General features: G+C 33.7%; 1 protein-coding gene across 1 annotated transcript in view; it reads left to right on the forward strand.

The window, feature by feature from the left end:
- LOC100369860 (target of rapamycin complex 2 subunit MAPKAP1-like) overlaps positions 1–19,666 on the forward strand; it is a 90,243-nt gene that overhangs the window by 22,579 nt on the left and 47,998 nt on the right. The window lies entirely within an intron of this gene.

Here is a 19,666-nt window from a genome sequence, read left to right on the forward strand (position 1 = left end):
TTCATTAAGAGAGTGAATGACAATTCATATTTGCTGTCTGCTTAGAACAAATGAGTGTTGCCTTTTAGTGAGTAATGAGAATTCATATTTGCTGTCTGCTTAGAACAAATGAGTGTTGCCTTTCATTAAGAGAGTGAATGACAATTCATATTTGCTGTCTGCTTAGAACAAATGAGTGTTGCCTTTTAGTGAGTAATGAGAATTCATATTTGCTGTCTGCTTAGAACAAATAAGTGTTGCCTTTCATTAAGTGAGTAAATGAGAATTCATATTTGCTGTCTGCTTAGAACAAATGAGTGTTGCCTTTCATTAAGTGAGTAAATGAGAATTCATATTTGCTGTCTGCTTAGAACAAATGAGTGTTGCCTTTCATTAAGTGAGTAAATGAGAATTCATATTTGCTGTCTGCTTAGAACAAATGAGTATTGCCTTTCATTAAGTGAGTAAATGAGAATTCATATTTGCTGTCTGCTTAGAACAAATGAGTGTTGCCTTTCATTAAGTGAGTAAATGAGAATTCATATTTGCTGTCTGCTTAGAACAAATGAGTGTTGCCTTTCATTAAGTGAGTAAATGAGAATTCATATTTGCTGTCTGCTTAGAACAAATGAGTGTTGCCTTTCATTAAGTGAGTAAATGAGAAATCATATTTGCTGTCTGCTTAGAACAAATGAGTGTTGCCTTTCATTAAGTGAGTAAATGAGAATTCATATTTGCTGTCTGCTTAGAACAAATGAGTGTTGCCTTTCATTAAGTGAGTAAATGAGAATTCATATTTGCTGTCTGCTTAGAACAAATGAGTGTTGCCTTTCATTAAGTGAGTAAATGAGAATTTATATTTGCTGTCTGTTTAGAACAAATGAGTGTTGCCTTTCATTAAGTGAGTAAATGAGAATTCATATTTGCTGTCTGCTTAGAACAAATGAGTGTTGCCTTTCATTAAGTGAGTAAATGAGAATTCATATTTGCTGTCTGCTTAGAACAAATGAGTGTTGCCTTTCATTAAATGAGTAAATGAGAATTCATATTTGCTGTCTGCTTAGAACAAATGAGTGTTGCCTTTCATTAAATGAGTAAATGAGAATTCATATTTGCTGTCTGCTTAGAACAAATGAGTGTTGCCTTTCATTAAGTGAGTAAATGAGAATTCATATTTGCTGTCTGCATAGAACAAATGAGTGTTGCCTTTCATTAAGTGAGTAAATGAGAATTCATATTTGCTGTCTGCTTAGAACAAATGAGTGTTGCCTTTCATTAAGTGAGTAAATGAGAATTCATATTTGCTGTCTGCTTAGAACAAATGAGTGTTGCCTTTCATTAAGTGAGTGAATGAGAATTCATATTTGCTGTCTGCTTAGAACAAATGAGTGTTGCCTTTCATTAAGTGAGTAAATGAGAATTCATATTTGCTGTCTGCTTAGAACAAATGAGTGTTGCCTTTCATTAAGTGAGTAAATGAGAATTCATATTTGCTGTCTGCTTAGAACAAATGAGTGTTGCCTTTCATTAAGTGAGTAAATGGGAATTCATATTTGCTGTCTGCTTAGAACAAATGAGTGTTGCCTTTCATTAAGTGAGTAAATGGGAATTCATATTTGCTGTCTGCTTAGAACAAATGAGTGTTGCCTTTCATTAAGTGAGTAAATGAGAATTCATATTTGCTGTCTGCTTAGAACAAATGAGTGTTGCCTTTCATTAAATGAGTAAATGAGAATTCATATTTGCTGTCTGCTTAGAACAAATGAGTGTTGCCTTTCATTAAGTGAGTAAATGAGAATTCATATTTGCTGTCTGCTTAGAACAAATGAGTGTTGCCTTTCATTAAATGAGTAAATGAGAATTCATATTTGCTGTCTGCTTAGAACAAATGAGTGTTGCCTTTCATTAAGTGAGTAAATGAGAATTCATATTTGCTGTCTGCTTAGAACAAATAAGTGTTGCCTTTCATTAAGTGAGTAAATGAGAATTCATATTTGCTGTCTGCTTAGAACAAATGAGTGTTGCCTTTCATTAAGTGAGTAAATGAGAATTCATATTTGCTGTCTGCTTAGAACAAATGAGTGTTGCCTTTCATTAAGAGAGTAAATGAGAATTCATATTTGCTGTCTGCTTAGAACAAATGAGTGTTGCCTTTCATTAAGTGAGTAAATGAGAATTCATATTTGCTGTCTGCTTAGAACAAATGAGTGTTGCCTTTCATTAAGTGAGTAAATGAGAATTCATATTTGCTGTCTGCTTAGAACAAATGAGTGTTGCCTTTCATTAAGTGAGTAAATGAGAATTCATATTTGCTGTCTGCTTAGAACAAATGAGTGTTGCCTTTCATTAAGTGAGTAAATGAGAATTCATATTTGCTGTCTGCTTAGAACAAATGAGTGTTGCCTTTGCTTAAGTGAGTAAATGAAAATTCAAATTTGCTGTCCGCTTTCAACAAACATGAGTCTTCTAACTTGCTTATTATCAACAAAACTTTGTTTAAATTTTTGGTGACTTGGCTAAACCTGATGCATTGTGTCATTTATCGACTAAATGGTTATTTGTTTTGATTACAATAAATCCTGTCATGCATTCTGCCTCAGGGTCGTACTAAACACAACTTACCTGCAGAGTATGTAATGTTTGGCTCAAGCATGAGTAACATTGTTGTCCCATGAATTCAATAGGGAGGCCCCTAATTATTGAGTTATGTACTTTTCTATATTTACCCAAGTATAAACAACAGCAAGGACTCTGCACATGAGCAGTGACTGAAGGGTAGTTTCATTGAATAGAGAATCTTGTGTGGGATTCAGTGACTTGATGACACCTTAAATGATGTTGAAATCACAAACAAATCTACAAAACTATTCTGTGATATTCGGTTCTTAGCAAGCCTATAAATATCACAGCAGTTGCATTTATTACAGTACACATATTACACAACAAATGTCAAAGGCTTCAACAAAATTTTTATCACAATACAACTTTAAAGGACCATGTTGTTAGACCATAAACATTCAAGATTAGTTATTCTGAAGTTTTTTTTTTATCCAGCTATAGCCCCAAAGTGGATATATGTGATGATTATGATGTCACAGCTGTGATTTGATGACATAATTATCATAATAAATGGCATATGTTGAGATTTAGACAAAGGTCAGAATATAAAAACCAGGATTACCTAATGTTGGTTTTCAATATGTCTGTTGTCATTAGATCAGATTCTTCATATCACCATGCATCTGTAGATGAGGATGCCAGCTTTGTCACACCTCGTCTTCTGATGGCTCATGTTGATTTATTTGGGTTAAATGTTACAGCAATATTTTAACGCAGTAGGTTTTTTGGTTGACCTTTGACTCTGTTTGTTATATATATTACATTTTAAATATGTTTTTATTTTACACTGACTATTGATATTTAAAATGCAGTGAATCTTTCTATGTAAAACTTTTAATTACAAGGTTGAATTTTTAAAAAATAAATAAAATAAAGTACCTGTTTATAAATAGTATATGATAGTTTTAATAATTGTATCATGGTACAAATACATAAGTCGTATTTGCACATGACAATTCCTGCATATTCTTTTAATCTCAGTGCAATAATCATGACATGTCTGGTATACATACTGTACATTTGCTTACTGCAATAATCATGACATGTCTGGTATACATACTGTACATTTGCTTACTGCAATAATCATGACATGTCTGGTATACATACTGTACATTTGCTTACTGAAATAATCATGACATGTCTGGTATACATACTGTACATTTGCTTACTGCAATAATCATGACATGTCTGGTATACATACTGTACATTTGCTTACTGCAATAATCATGACATGTCTGGTATACATACTGTACATTTGCTTACTGATAGTTAGCACATATCCAATATGGTGCTGGTGAAAGTCAGTCTTTAATATTGAATACCCTGCTATTCAAGGCAGTTATTTGAAGTAAAAATGAAATCTGAATGTGTGTGTTTACAAAATCACAATTTAATGCCAAAAAAAACCCGAGAAACTGCTTCACAATATTTCTGAGTACCCAATAGTAAAGTTTGACAGAAGTAATGAGCAAAATTACTTTATGCTAAATATGATTAGGAATGATCATGGGAAAATCATGACATGGTACATTTTTGTCTATGCCTTGCAAAGTTATCACAATTACTGTAAAATCTGTATTAGAAGCTGCGGCTTCTATTAAAATGCTACAATGCAACAGAGGGTATGCGACTTCAATTAGAGCATCTACACATATGAGAAATTGTGAATGTTTGGTGCTCAACTGCTCAAAAAGAATGGGTGCGACTTGTATAAGAGGAGATGCGGCTTCTAATACAGATTTTAGGGTATTAAGCACCCCTACAAAACATTATGGAATTTCACAAGCGGTTAATCTGAAGAGGTTATTGTTTGGACCTGATCTAATGTACAGTAATTGTTATCTTACATTGTTCGGTAAAAGTACGCTTGAACCAATCTTGCTAATTCTCACTGTCAACTGTTCCATACAAGCTATCAATTAATATGTGTAACCATAGTAACTAAAGTTTATCTTTGGATTAACCGCATAACTGTAAACGCGGGCTAAATATGTGAGAATCCTTCACATTCATAGTTTTATTAGTTTTTATTCCTAAACCTTAGGTTAAATGCTGCTTGTATTATTTGAATCGTTGTAATCTGTGATACTGAGAGATGTCACGATAATACATTTTATGATGTATGGAACAAAGTACAAATTATCCAAGTATGTAAAATCTTGCCAATAAACCAATAAAATGGTTGATAATATAAAGACAGCAAACTAAACCGTTATAAATACTTCTGTTATGAGAGGAATACGATTTTTTGTTCTTCTTTGATTCGTTTTCCAATATTTATAGCTGAGCCACTCAAAGGTTTCGTAGTTACAAACATTTGCAATTTGTTTCTGTCAGACGAGTTTAAAGTGCAGAATTTTCCCAAGCAGTATCCTTTTCTCATATTCGTTTAAATAGGTATATTTTACTTACTTGATCACTAAATCTTGCCTAGTAGGTAGACAAAATAGAAAGCCATTGTTTTTTATTAACCAATTAGTTGTTGAATCATTGTTGTCACCTTTCACAAAATAATCACACATTAATTTTTTCCAAAATAATTTGATCAAGATCTATAGCCAATGGGAAATTATTTCTATTTGACTGCTATTTAGAAATGAAAATTCATAAAAGTTTGAAAATATTGCAACAAAATGTTGTTTAAAGGATTAAGTCAACTTTTGTCTCCGTTTACAAAATAAACAGCCTAATTTTTTTTGTTTTGATTTGTTCATTTCACAATTCTTTTTGGTGAATACTTTTGTCATTTTTGGTATGAAACGATATTTTTGACTTTTTGTCAGATTGCTTTGATATTACATATATAGGTACTACATGTGAACCTCTCTAAGATTTGTTCATTTCGTGATGATATCTTAAATTTTCTAATTTTGATGAATATTTTTGGTAAAAAGTGATACTTTCAACTTCTTGTTAAATTAAGGCTGATTGCTTTGATATTTATATATACCGGTATAGGTACCTTAGGTAGACCTCTCAGATTTGTTCATTTCATGATGTTATATTCAATTCTTTAATTGAAATGTGCATTGCTAATTTGCATCTCAGCCGAAAGGCTGCTTGTTTTTATAAATAAAATGATCAAAATAATTATGGAAATTGTGTTTATTTGGTTCACAAATAAAAATTTGAAAATTACATAAAAATACACAAAATGTACCACCATTGTGAAGCAGAAAATAATGGTATTCTAATGATTATGATTTTATTTTTCCCAGGCACTCATTTGCATTTGTAGAATTTTTATAAAATTTTATTTAAAAGATATACACAGAAATTAATTTAAATAGAAATAAATTGTTAGATCATCTGGGTAAATTACTTATGACGCAAAGTTGAGACACTTATTTGTCAATCATTTTTAATATATCTATATCTTATGACAGTTATTCATTCTCTCTACTATAATATTACCACATACATTTGTATTACCAGCTTTCACATTTTTCATCCATAGAAATGTTGATGTTTGTTCATATGACAACGCCTAGTTACCAAATTAATTAAAGATGAGATCACCAGACATATAACATTCTTTATGTCTTTATAATATTTTTATAATAAAAAAAAAAACATGTTTGCCATGTGATTGGTCAATATTTACTATTTCAATAACAAAGTAACTTTTTGTCACCTTTCATGAAAAAGAACATGATTTTTTTTTTTTCAATATTTTTCAAGAGATTTTGATCTAGACCTGTAGCCAATTGGTAATTCTGTCTGTCTGTCTGTCTGTCTGTCTGTCTGTCTGTCTGTCTGTCTGTCTGTCTGTCTGTCTGTCGTTCTAAAATTGAAAAAGAAATTACAGAAAAATACACAAGAATGTACAAAAATGTACCAAACTTTGGCAGGAATAGTGTTTAATGGAGATATTTGGTACACGTTGTTTTATTGTAGCAAGTGTCAAAATTATTCTCAACTAGCATTTGTTGCTAAAAATAGATCTGACATAACCATGTAACCTTTTTTGCGTGAACAACATGCACAGATGATAATGACCATTTCAACCCCAACTGTGTAACTAAGGAAGTTTACTGCTTGATCAAATTATTTCAACATTTCAACTGTTATAAATACGTCTACCAATGCTATAGTGATATTATAACCTCTTGCAAAATGATTTGTTAGAGCAGTAAAATGTCATATCAACAAATGCGATGAGTGGTTTCACAGTGAGTAGCTTTCACGGTGAGTAGCTTTTACAGTGAGTAGCTTTCACGGTGAGTAGCTTTTACAGTGAGTAGGGCTTTGCCGCAGTACTAGTAACTGGTCCTTTCATCACAATTGAGAATTATTGTTGCTGGGAAAGGATTGACCAGCTTTGTTATTAGTCCAAGAAAATTGTATAGCTTGGAATGTGTCTGAACCCCTCATTAGTATGCAAGAATGTAGGAATGTACCAAGAAAATTGTTTTTCTGGAGTAAATTGTGGTGTATTTTACTTATGAAAGGTCAAAAAGTGCATGGAGATTTTATGAAAATGTGTGGATGTTAACAGAATGATGTCGTGTGGTCACAGTTGCGCAATAAATGATGGACTATTTTGGGCGTAGCTATAAAAGTACTCACATGTGTGCATGATTCCAATAGTTTGTGCTGTGAAGAAACTCCACTAGAAAATATGTATTGTGTAATTTGTAATGAGAATGTATTCAAATAGATTTATTTTTATGAATCTTGTTTCTTTTCAAAGTGTATTTATATAATAAAAAATGTTTATAAAAATGTTTTTTTTTATACTTTTTCGATGGATTAAATTTACAAATATTGAGTAATTTTGTTATTCCATCACTCGAATTATGTGTTATGAATTTCTGATAGTTTAGGCTTTGTGTTCTTGCGAACGGGAAGACATTAAACTGTTGTACAGTGGACGTTGATAAAAGCGAATGTATTTCGAAAGTTGTGAAATCATGGTACTGTTTTGGCATTATACGACTTGCAGTTCCTTTTTGATGGATTTTATGTGACTGACCGTGTTATCGAACTGTATTATTATGTAAATGTGCTCGGGAAAATCTGCAAGCAATGTTTAAATTGCCATTTTCACGCTGCGTATAGCGTGGAGTCGTCATCTAAGTATGCACAATTGTTCGTCTCGTGTTTCCCGGTGCATTTAGAAATCCCTTTTGAATTTGGGGGACTTTGTGTGACTGACCATGGTGTTTGTAAACTTTAGTCAAACTGTAGTAGTGTGTATTAAATTACGTTTGTGTCTCAACGAGGACTGAAAAGTGATTTCCATTTACTTCGTCTGTTATAAATCAACTGTATTAGCTTCCTTCGAACTTCCTATTGCCATCAGGATTATGTCTTCTACACTCGGCGGTGTGGTTCGTATCGATCTTCTTGTATGAAACGCACCCGAACCTGGAAATGAACGGCAAATTGGGAAAGTCTCGTCACATAATTTCTTACCTTGTTCTTGACTGCAGTACGCTTGGCTATGAACTTCCACATACCCACGCTTCTGGGAATAGTGCATCATGGGTGTTACTGCATTGATCGAGGTGAAACAAACTTGGCTGCTGTAATGCCTGTTGTTCAAATACATCGCTCGTGTTTCTCTTCCTGTCTTAGAGTTCTCTGTTTTCTTTGATTTTTTTTATTTCAATTAAACAGCGATTTGGCTGTGACCATGCATTTAGTCATTGTCGACTGTTTTTCTCGAATTGGTTGATTGTCATAGTAACAATTAAACATCCGGAGTTGAATAGTAGTCATTTTTAACATGATAATTTAATTTAGTTTAATTCTTTCAGTTAAAAATTGAGTTTCCAAAATACTGTAGAATACTTTATTTTCGCTTGGAATTTATTTTCGCTATTTTCGCTGAAGGGATGATTCCGTGAAAATAAAATCCAGCGAATATACTTTTTTTCCTATATTTCACATTAATCTCATCAAAAATCAGTGAAAATAAATTCCATACAAAACGTCCAAAAAGCCTTTTCAGCGAAAATTAATTCCAGCGAAAATAAAGTATTCCACAGTAAATAAATAACAATACGTACCCTCATGTATACTTCAAGTTTTCATTAAAACAAAGTCAAAGTTTTTGAAATTGTTTTTCTGCCTGTTCGCCAATCCATTGCTCCAAAACACACCTTTAAATACTCTTATTTTCCCAGCATCGAGATGGCTCTGCCAACTCTTGTTTATTTTGTCATTAACAACTGGTCTTAATCTGTAACACCATCGTAAAAACAATTGTGCAGTTGCTATGGCAGGAGTTCCTAAATAAGACCCATGCTTTGATATTGCCCCCTTATCTATTACTTCGACCAAGAAATGTTTGACCATTTATAGAATAGGCTTTGCATCACACATTCCTGTCATATTGCTTAGTGACATACTATAAGTAATTATTCTATTGGTGTTGCAGAATAGTTGAATAGTGTTTATTGAAATAATTAATTCCAATATAGATAAATTATAGTTTGAAACATATGTATAACTACTTCTAAGCATTGGAATAAATAAATTTATATAAATAAATCTATATGTATGCATATGTATTCTACTAATGTGTTGCAAAACAACAAATTAAAATTGAAAGAAATTGCATCATAAAATATTCCATCAGTGATAATGGTGGGCTTATTTCACAGTCAGTGTTATTTTTGAAAATATTTGTTCACCAATTAGATATAATGTCACAGCTTGTTTGCAAATTTTTAAAAAATCCCAAATCACTCAAATTTGTTTACTTTGTATGTGTACTATGGTTGTATTTGAGGTTTTTATCGTTTAATTGTGTATATATTTTAATACATATTAGGTACACTCACAAAAATATTAATTAGAGAATTTATTACTATCGGTAACATCTGGGCGGAGCAAAACAACCACTCCAATGTAAAGCAGTAACAATACCACACCACCATCGTCATCACTTCTCTTTGGTAAAGCTAGGTTCACACTATAATTGCACCTACCATCTTATTGAAATAGCCAGGTTCATGCAATCATTCCACCTACATCTCTTTGGTAAAGCTAGGTTCACACTATAATTGCACCTACTATCTCATTGGAATAGCCAGGTTCACGCAATCATTCCACCTACATCTCTTTGGAAAAGCTAGGTTCACACTATAATTCCACCTACCATCTTATTTGAATAGCCAGGTTCATGCAATCATTCTACCTACCATCTCTTTGGAAAAGCTAGGTTCACACTATAATTGCACCTACTATCTCATTGGAATAGCCAGGTTCACGCAATCATTCCACCTACATCTCTTTGGAAAAGCTAGGTTCACACTATAATTCCACCTACCATCTTATTTGAATAGCCAGGTTCATGCAATCATTCTACCTACCATCTCTTTGGAAAAGCTAGGTTCACACTATAATTCCACCTACTATCTCATTGGAATAGCCAGGTTCACGCAATCATTCCACCTACATCTCTTTGGAAAAGCTAGGTTCACACTATAATTCCACCTACCATCTTATTTGAATAGCCAGGTTCATGCAATCATTCTACCTACCATCTCTTTGGAAAAGCTAGGTTCACACTATAATTCCACCTACTATCTCATTGGAATAGCCAGGTTCACGCAATCATTCCACCTACATCTCTTTGGAAAAGCTAGGTTCACACTATAATTCCACCTACCATCTTATTTGAATAGCCAGGTTCATGCAATCATTCTACCTACCATCTCTTTGGTAAAGCTAGGTTCACACTATAATTGCACCTACTATCTCATTGGAATAGCCAGGTTCACGCAATCATTCCACCTACATCTCTTTGGAAAAGCTAGGTTCACACTGATCCACCTACATCTCGTTGGAAAAGCTAGGTTCACACTATAATTCCACCTACCATCTTATTGGAATAGCCAGGTTCACACTATAATTCCACCTACCATCTTATTGGAATAGCCAGGTTTACGCAATCATTTCACCTACATCTCTTTGGAAAAGCTAGGTTCACACTGATCCACCTACATCTCGTTGGAAAAGCTAGGTTCACACTATAATTCCACCTACCATCTTATTGGAATAGCCAGGTTCACACTATAATTGCACCTACTATCTCATTGGAATAGCCAGGTTCATGCAATCATTCCACCTACATCTCTTTGGAAAAGCTAGGTTCACACTATAATTGCACCTACCATCTCATTGGAATAGCCAGGTTCATGCAATCATTCCACCTACATCTCTTTGGAAAAGCTAGGTTCACACTATAATTCCACCTACCATCTCATTGGAATAGCCAGGTTCATGCAATCATTCCACCTACATCTCTTTGGAAAAGCTAGGTTCACACTATAATTCCACCTACCATCTCATTGGAATAGCCAGGTTCATGCAATCATTCCACCTACATCTCTTTGGAAAAGCTAGGTTCACACTATAATTGCACCTACCATCTTATTGGAATAGCCAGGTTCACACTGATCCACCTACCATCTCATTGGAATAGCCAGGTTCATGCAATCATTCCACCTACAATCTCTTTGGAAAAGCTAGGTAATTCTAATAATAATTCTACCTACCTTCTCTTAGAAAAGACTAGGATATACTAACATACATTGTACTCTTGGGCACCAATGTATTTTTTTGTCATTGTCACCATACTACTGTATTTGTGCAGTATTGGTGTCTTGGTATATCATAATATTACGTCAAATGTAACCTGTCAAACATAACGTATACCTTGATATCATACCTGGGAGCAGGACAGCTGTCGCCTCCTTAGTTACCATTTTGATTTTATGCGTTAAGTAGCAACATCTTTAAGTGGGTTACTCAGATCTGTGTGAATGTTAGATTTACACAGGTTTACAAGGTCATGTCTTTCCTTTGATGCCTAACTATTCATCGGCTTTCTGATAAAAATTATTTAAACCTAATTAATTCAAAAAAATATCTACAGCACTTTTTTAGTTGATGTTTGTTCCTGAATAGCTGGTAAAATAGTTAAGCACTATCAGGTTAATAATAATCAAATAAACACTTCGCAGAATGATACATTTAACTTAGGCTTTTTAAGATAGGGGTAAGCAACTCTGATATAGGATGAGATAAGATTAAGATTCCATTCTGTTGTGTACAAGTCAAGTGAATGAATTTCACATGACTGACATCCCAGAATGCATTTCACATGACTGACATTCCAGAATGCATATCACATGACTGACATCCCAGAATGAATTTCACATGAGTGACATCCCAGAATGCATTTCACATGACTGACATCCCAGAATGCATATCACATGACTTGCATCCCAGAATGAATTTCACATGACTGACATCCCAGAATGCATATCACATGACTGACATCCCAGAATGCATTTCACATGACTGACATTCCAGAATGCATATCACATGACTGACATCCCAGAATGCATTTCACATGACTGACATCCCAGAATGCATTTCACATGACTGACATCCCAGAATGCATATCACATGACTTGCATCCCAGAATGAATTTCACTAGCTGACATCCCAGAATGCATTTCACGTGACTGACATCCCAGAATGCATATCACATGACTGACATCCCAGAATGCATATCACATGACTGACATCCCAGAATGCATTTCACATGACTGACATCCCAGAATGCATTTCACATGACTGACATCCCAGAATGCATTTCACATGACTGACATCCCAGAATGAATTTCACATGACTGACATCCCAGAATGCATTTCACATGACTTACATCCCACAATGAATTTCAAATGACTTACATCCCAGAATGCATTTCACATGACTTACATCCCAGAATGCATTTCACATGACTTACATCCCAGAATGCATTTCACATGACTGACATCCCAGAATGCATTTCACATGACTGACATCCCAGAATGAATTTCACATGACTGACATCCCAGAATGCATATCACATGACTGACATTCCAGAATGCATATCACATGACTGACATCCCAGAATGCATTTCACATGACTGACATTCCAGAATGCATATCACATGACTGACATCCCAGAATGCATTTCACATGACTGACATCCCAGAATGCATTTCACATGACTTACATCCCACAATGAATTTCACATGACTGACATCCCAGAATGCATTTCACATGACTTACATCCCAGAATGCATTTCACATGACTTACATCCCAGAATGCATTTCACATGACTGACATCCCAGAATGCATTTCACATGACTGACATCCCAGAATGCATTTCACATGACTGACATCCCAGAATGCATTTCACATGACTGACATCCCAGAATGCATTTCACATGACTGACATCCCAGAATGCATTTCACATGACTTACATCCCAGAATGCATATCACATGACTTACATCCCAGAATGCATTTCACATGACTGACATCTCAGAATGCATTTCACATGACTGACATCTCAGAATGCATTTCATATGACTGACATCCCAGAATGGTATTGTTTGAACGTAAACATTCTTTCATAAACATAATTGAGCTACATTATCACCAAACAAAAAAGAAAACAAAAATAATGTGAATAAGCAAAGCATTTTGTAATCATCTCACAATTCACGTGACTTCAAATGAGATCTTCATCTCGTATTACACCAGTTGTATACGCTTTATATTGTTATGAAATATAATAATAAATCTTCTGCTGTAACCAATGGAGTTTCAGATGACAATAATTATTAGCAAATTGCAAATTATTGGATTTTAAAAATATATTTTCATATAAATATATTTGTATACATCACTATGAGTCCCATATCAAACAGGACAGGACACGGCGACTACCACCCTTTAAGGTGATTGCACGAATACTTCGGTACTGTTCTTGCATATTGTCACTGTATGATGTATTCAAACATTCCCTTATAACATATTGCTGATCCACAGATAGCCCAAATGCATAGGAAAAAAAAAAAGGGATAAGAAGTAGAAAATGTTTTATGAAAACATGAATGTCTCAATAATTGTTACAAAAGCTCTTATTGCCACGAATTTACAAAACTTTGCTGACTGTAGTACCATATTTATGTCTTGAAACTTCACTCCATTCTACCCCAAGGCATATTGTTTACAACTTGAAATGGATGTACCACAGACGATTTTTCACCCAGCATGAAATCCATCATTAATGCTCAAACGTTCTCCTTTCTATAAATCAACGACAGAGACATTGAGACAACGAGTTGATAATTTATTTATTTTTGACTCACTGGATATTTTTTACTGTTTGACGACGAGTGTAGTCAGCAGGAGTAAATAATTAATTATCTTATACTTTATGACAGGTTATATTACTTTGTACCTGCACTAAATACTTGTACATGCACAGTTTAGTCACATTTGATTGTTATTTTGTCTTTGATACCTTTCTCAGTTTAGTCACATTTGATTGTTATTTTGTCTTTGATACCTTTCTCAGTTGTGCTATACAGCTTGGTGCTTTTAGAAGTTCACATGTACCAAAAAAACACAAACTGATATTCCAATAGTTTTTTTTTTTGGTGTTACACATTGTGTAACAATGTAATGACTCAAAATTTTGCACATTGTGTAACAACGATATTGTCTCAACATTTTGCACATCAGAGTAACAATAACAATGACTCAACATTTTGCTCATCAGAGTAACAATGATAATGGCTCAACATTTTGCACATCAGAGTAACAATGATAATGACTCAACATTTTGCTCATCAGAGTAACAATTATAATAACTCAACGTTTTGCTCATCAGAGTAACAATGATAATGACTCAACATTTTGCACATCAGAGTAACAATGATAATGACTCAACATTTTGCTCATCGGAGTAACAATGATAATGACTCAACATTTTGCTCATCAGAGTAACAATGATAATGACTCAACATTTTGCTCATCAGAGTAACAATGATAATGACTCAACATTTTGCTCATCGGAGTAACAATGATAATGACTCAACATTTTGCTCATCAGAGTAACAATGATAATGACTCAACATTTTGCACATCAGAGTAACAATGATAATGACTCAACATTTTGCTCATCAGAGTAACAATGATAATGACTCAACATTTTGCTCATCAGAGTAACAATGATAATGACTCAACATTTTGCTCATCAGAGTAACAATGATAATGACTCAACATTTTGCACATCAGAGTAACAATGATATTGTCTCAACATTTTGCACATCAGAGTAACAATGATAATGTCTCAACATTTTGCACATCGGAGTAACAATGATATTGTCTCAACATTTTGCTCATCAGAGTAACAATGATAATGACTCAACATTTTGCACATCGGAGTAACAATGATAATGACTCAACATTTTGCTCATCAGAGTAACAATGATAATGACTCAACATTTTGCACATCAGAGTAACAATGATAATGTCTCAACATTTTGCACATCAGAGTAACAATGATAATGACTCAACATTTTGCACATCAGAGTAACAATGATAATGACTCAACATTTTGCTCATCAGAGTAACAATGATAATGACTCAACATTTTGCTCATCAGAGTAACAATGATAATGACTCAACATTTTGCTCATCAGAGTAACAATGATAATAACTCAACGTTTTGCTCATCAGAGTAACAATGATAATGACTCAACATTTTGCTCATCAGAGTAACAATGATAATGACTCAACATTTTGCTCATCAGAGTAACAATGATAATGACTCAACATTTTGCTCATCAGAGTAACAATGATAATGACTCAACATTTTGCACATCAGAGTAACAATGATAATGACTCAACATTTTGCACATCAGAGTCACAATAATAATGACTTAAATTTTTATGAATTGTTAGAAGAAAAACTAAAATCACCAAAATAAGTAGATGCTCACTTGCCCTGATTCGGATCAGACTTAGGTCATTGTTGACCGTTGGTCGTTTACTTGTTCTGCTCTCTACAACCATTGGTTTAATGAAGGTTTTATAATAATTTCAGGATAACAGTAACATTTGAAATAATGACTGTCGGAAATTGTGCATGTTGATTTTTTTTAATTTTGATATCAATGCACAGTTATTTCATTAATTGCAACTGAATAAATACATTATGTGCAATATACAATCTTTATCGATGTCATAATGACCTTTCACTTTGACCCCCTAAAATTGTTCATAGCAACATTTTTTTTAACTGTTTCCATGTTTAAGAACATTAACATTTCTCACAGTTGCTTCAATTACTAGTAGCGTTGTGGTTGTCATATTAAACCAATGATTGGGTGTTCCCAAGTTCATAATCAGGGTCTGTACAGTCCTACAATAAGGTATTTACCGCTGCCGTTGTGATATCTTATTTTTCAGTGACAAAGTGCACACATTTCGAAAGTCATGAAATTTGTAAGGTGTCGTGGAAAGTTCTGTAAAATAACAACATAAAAAGCCATTACAGTTGTTAATGGGTTTATTGAAATCAACATTAAAATGTAAAGAAATGGGTCTTTTTGGCGTTCATCATGGGTCACCATAATTATGACATTGATAAAAACAAAAAACACAGAAAATGACCAAAATTAGGATGAAATAGTTCTTGGAAACTCCTGGAATATTGAATTTTATTTTCGCTGTACAAACCTGATAATGCAATTACTGTATAGGGCTTAATTATTTGCTGTTTTTTTCAGCTAGATGGGCTAAATTACAACAGCGTGAATATTTATATTGTACAATGCAATGTATTATTTGCTTCACAAACCAATGAATTTGAATTCCAGTGAATATCTCTGCAACCTCAAAAAAAAAAAAAAAAATTATAAAATGAAATACAGTATGGCCTCTCACACAGTCCCATATGTGAAATAGGGTTTGTGTACACTGTATCTGTACAGTTAACACTTATCACAGAAAAGTCAGGAGAGATAACAGTGACATTGAATATCCAGAAATTTGCAAAAATGTTTATGAACAGAGTTGCTGCAAGCTAAACAACAACAAGCTAAAAGTAGTTTATAAATTAATAAACGCTGCTTGAACTGATAAATATCATATATAGAAGATAATATTTGGTAATCGTAGTCCTAAATAACTATTAAAAATAGCTAGACGTTTCGAGCAATGGCTCTTTATCGATAGCATAGAAGAAAATGTTAAAACGTACAGGTAGAACATCGTACCAGCTAAAAGGTTGCTTAGGGGGTGTGTGTGTGCAAAAAACTTGTGACTTGTTCTATAACGGATGTAACTTTGCCAAATGTCTGTAGGTGTGTTTTTGGTTTAACATCATTATGGGACACAATTATTCACCATATTTGCCAGTAATATGTATTACTGTCAATTTAATGTGAGGCTTAAATAAACCTACTGCTTTTTGAGCACCATAATTTTTTTTGTCCTAATTCTGATGCATTTTTTTGCTAAATCTTGTGTTTGTTTGTTTGTTTGTTTTTTTGTGTTTTTTTCAAATTCTTTAATTTTGGACCTATAATTTTCTTTCAGCTACAGATCTTGATCACAGTTTATGGGGGAAAAAGGAAAAAAAAATGAAAATTTTTTATCATTTCTTTGATAATTTTTTGTCAAATGAACACATTTTTTTCATGATATATAGTGGATAATATTCAGTAATTGTTGTCCTTAAATAACTCTTCAAAATAGCTAAATGTTTCATTGTAAACATGTCTAAGTTGCAAAATTGTTTTAAAAATAATATGAAAAAAAAGTGGGTAAAAAGTATTTTGTGAAACGGAATAAAATTTGTATTTGGGGTTTAAAAAGTTATTCGGAACTATCTCTCGGCATTACCAATACTTGATTTAACAAAAACAAGACGTCATAGTTTTGTATGTAAATCTATCAGCATAACAGCAGGTTATGAATTTGCTCTATTACCCGTTGGTAGTGCATACACTTATGTAAATTACAGAGAGTAATATATTTAATGATTCAATATTCAACAAAAATATGCTTCTGTTGGAGATTACAGTATTTTTTTTTGTATTTCATGGTAGGGCAGTAGTGCAAGGCACACAAACAGATCTAGTCTGGGGTTATTATTATCCAAAAATAGTAGCCCAACCGGACTACTAGAAATTTACAAAATATTAGTACTTTCCTGTTTGAATTTCTCTATGGTTGTCCTACACTAATTGAGCATTATTACAATATTACAATATTACTATTACCTTAAAACTGGTTGCCCAGCTGACTTCCACAAAATTTGTTTAACTTTGAGTCTTGTAATAATGGATAAATGTTCAGTAACTAGATATACCGGTAACTTTATTAGCGTCGTCCTTAATTGACAAGTTTTCTCACGTGAGGAGCTCTTGAGATATGTTGTTGAGTTGATGACATCATACTATTTACCTAGTCAATAACAAATCTAGATAACGCTTGTTGACACACACACACCTATCTGATAACCAAGAAGTCCTCCATTGACCCAATAGTTGAATATTAACTTAATACATACCAACGTTTCTTACCAGTTATCAGTGAGTCTGCAATGATATTGTTTTCAATGTCATGTATAAAGTAGGGCAAGGACTGGCATTGATCTTCCAATCACAGTGTGCAATTCCAAATCTGGTCTTACTAATCAATATGTTCTATGTTATCATAGCAACCACAGTTGCTAAGATTTACCACCTTATAAATACTCTGTTTAGCATGAGACGGTTTCCATAGCAATACTTAGCAGTGACTCCAGCACTTTATGTGAACCATTCGTATTGCGTAAAAATGGTGCTGATTACCCTGATGTTGAATAAACAATTTTATTATAAACATAATTAGCATAGTGTTCTTAAAAAAATAAGAATGCTTTATTCCAACCATTCAGAAAACTGACTAATGGACATCCATTTGAAAATATTTGTCTTGTTCAATTCCAAGTTGTGTAGCCTGACCTCATCAGTGATTATTTCTACAGTGGGAACAAATCTGTCTACTCCAATAGAGTGCATCTCAAAATGCCAACATTTGATTTGTGGAATTCCCCTTTGATATAAGACAAACTCAACTATTGTAGGAATTTTAAGTCTGCTCTGCTCCACTAAAACACATCGCGTTCATTTTGCAAGCAACAAATGTTATATGATTTTCCTCCCAAGTCATGTCATTTTGTAGCAGTACATATCATGTGCTTGCGTGTACGTGCGATGAGTTATTTCTGCTTTATTATCGTTTGATTGAATTGTGAAATGAACATGCATGTCATACTGTTTGTGCTCATTGTGACAGGATGCGATGGTGCCATCAATTAAATGACACAACATCAGACAGATCCAATTATCTTAAGACGTTGTCTTCAAACGATGAGATTTATAGCTTTCAGCGAGTGGTAGTCAGTTTTACATTAGCCTAATTACATTATCTTTTCAAATTATTTGTTTTGAATGACAGGATATCAACGATCTGACACTGTTTTCCCATAATTAACCCTTTGAACGCCATTATTCGTCAATATTTTAGCTCAACATTTTGCAAATTTCTTTTTTAAATTCAGACCAAATGAACATAATTGCCCATTGCATGTAGATCTGATCATATTTTTCGAATGAATATAAAAATAATTAGACAGGTTTATTTTATGTGAAGTGACAAAAATTGACTTGGCATATTCTCGGGGGGGGGGGGACATCCGGGCATTTTCAGCGCATGGCAACCATCACGGTGAAAACAAAAGCCGAAAACTCTGAGAAAACGGTACTTTGGGATGGTTGTTGAGACTCCCCTGAACAGTGTAACAAGATTACCTCTGCGTGTGTAAGGCATATAAATTTGATTGTTCAGGATTACTTCAAAGTTGAGTTCCTGTTGTTTTTTCGAATTTTCACAAGCTCTTCGCTCGGCGTTCCTCAGCGAGCGCAGAGCCCATAGAAATACATGGTACAGTAGTGCGCGTCTTAGCAACATAGAACTTCTTGTGACGTAGCTTCGCCCCTGGATAAAGGAATAATTAACACGTGGCAACTGTGTAACTGGTATACTGCCTTCTGGTGGTTAGTGAACACTTCCTTGTGGTCAAATAATTCAAAAAATTACAACTCAGTAGAATCACTGAAACTGAAATAAAATTCAAGATTCATTCACTCAATAATTATCAAAATGCTTCATAGGGAAAAAGGCGCTGTTAACTTTTTGCTGCAATTTCTTTTG

Source organism: Saccoglossus kowalevskii, chromosome 17, assembly GCF_978046115.1.
Source record: "Saccoglossus kowalevskii chromosome 17, keSacKowa6.1, whole genome shotgun sequence".
Taxonomy (NCBI): Eukaryota; Metazoa; Hemichordata; class Enteropneusta; family Harrimaniidae; genus Saccoglossus; species Saccoglossus kowalevskii.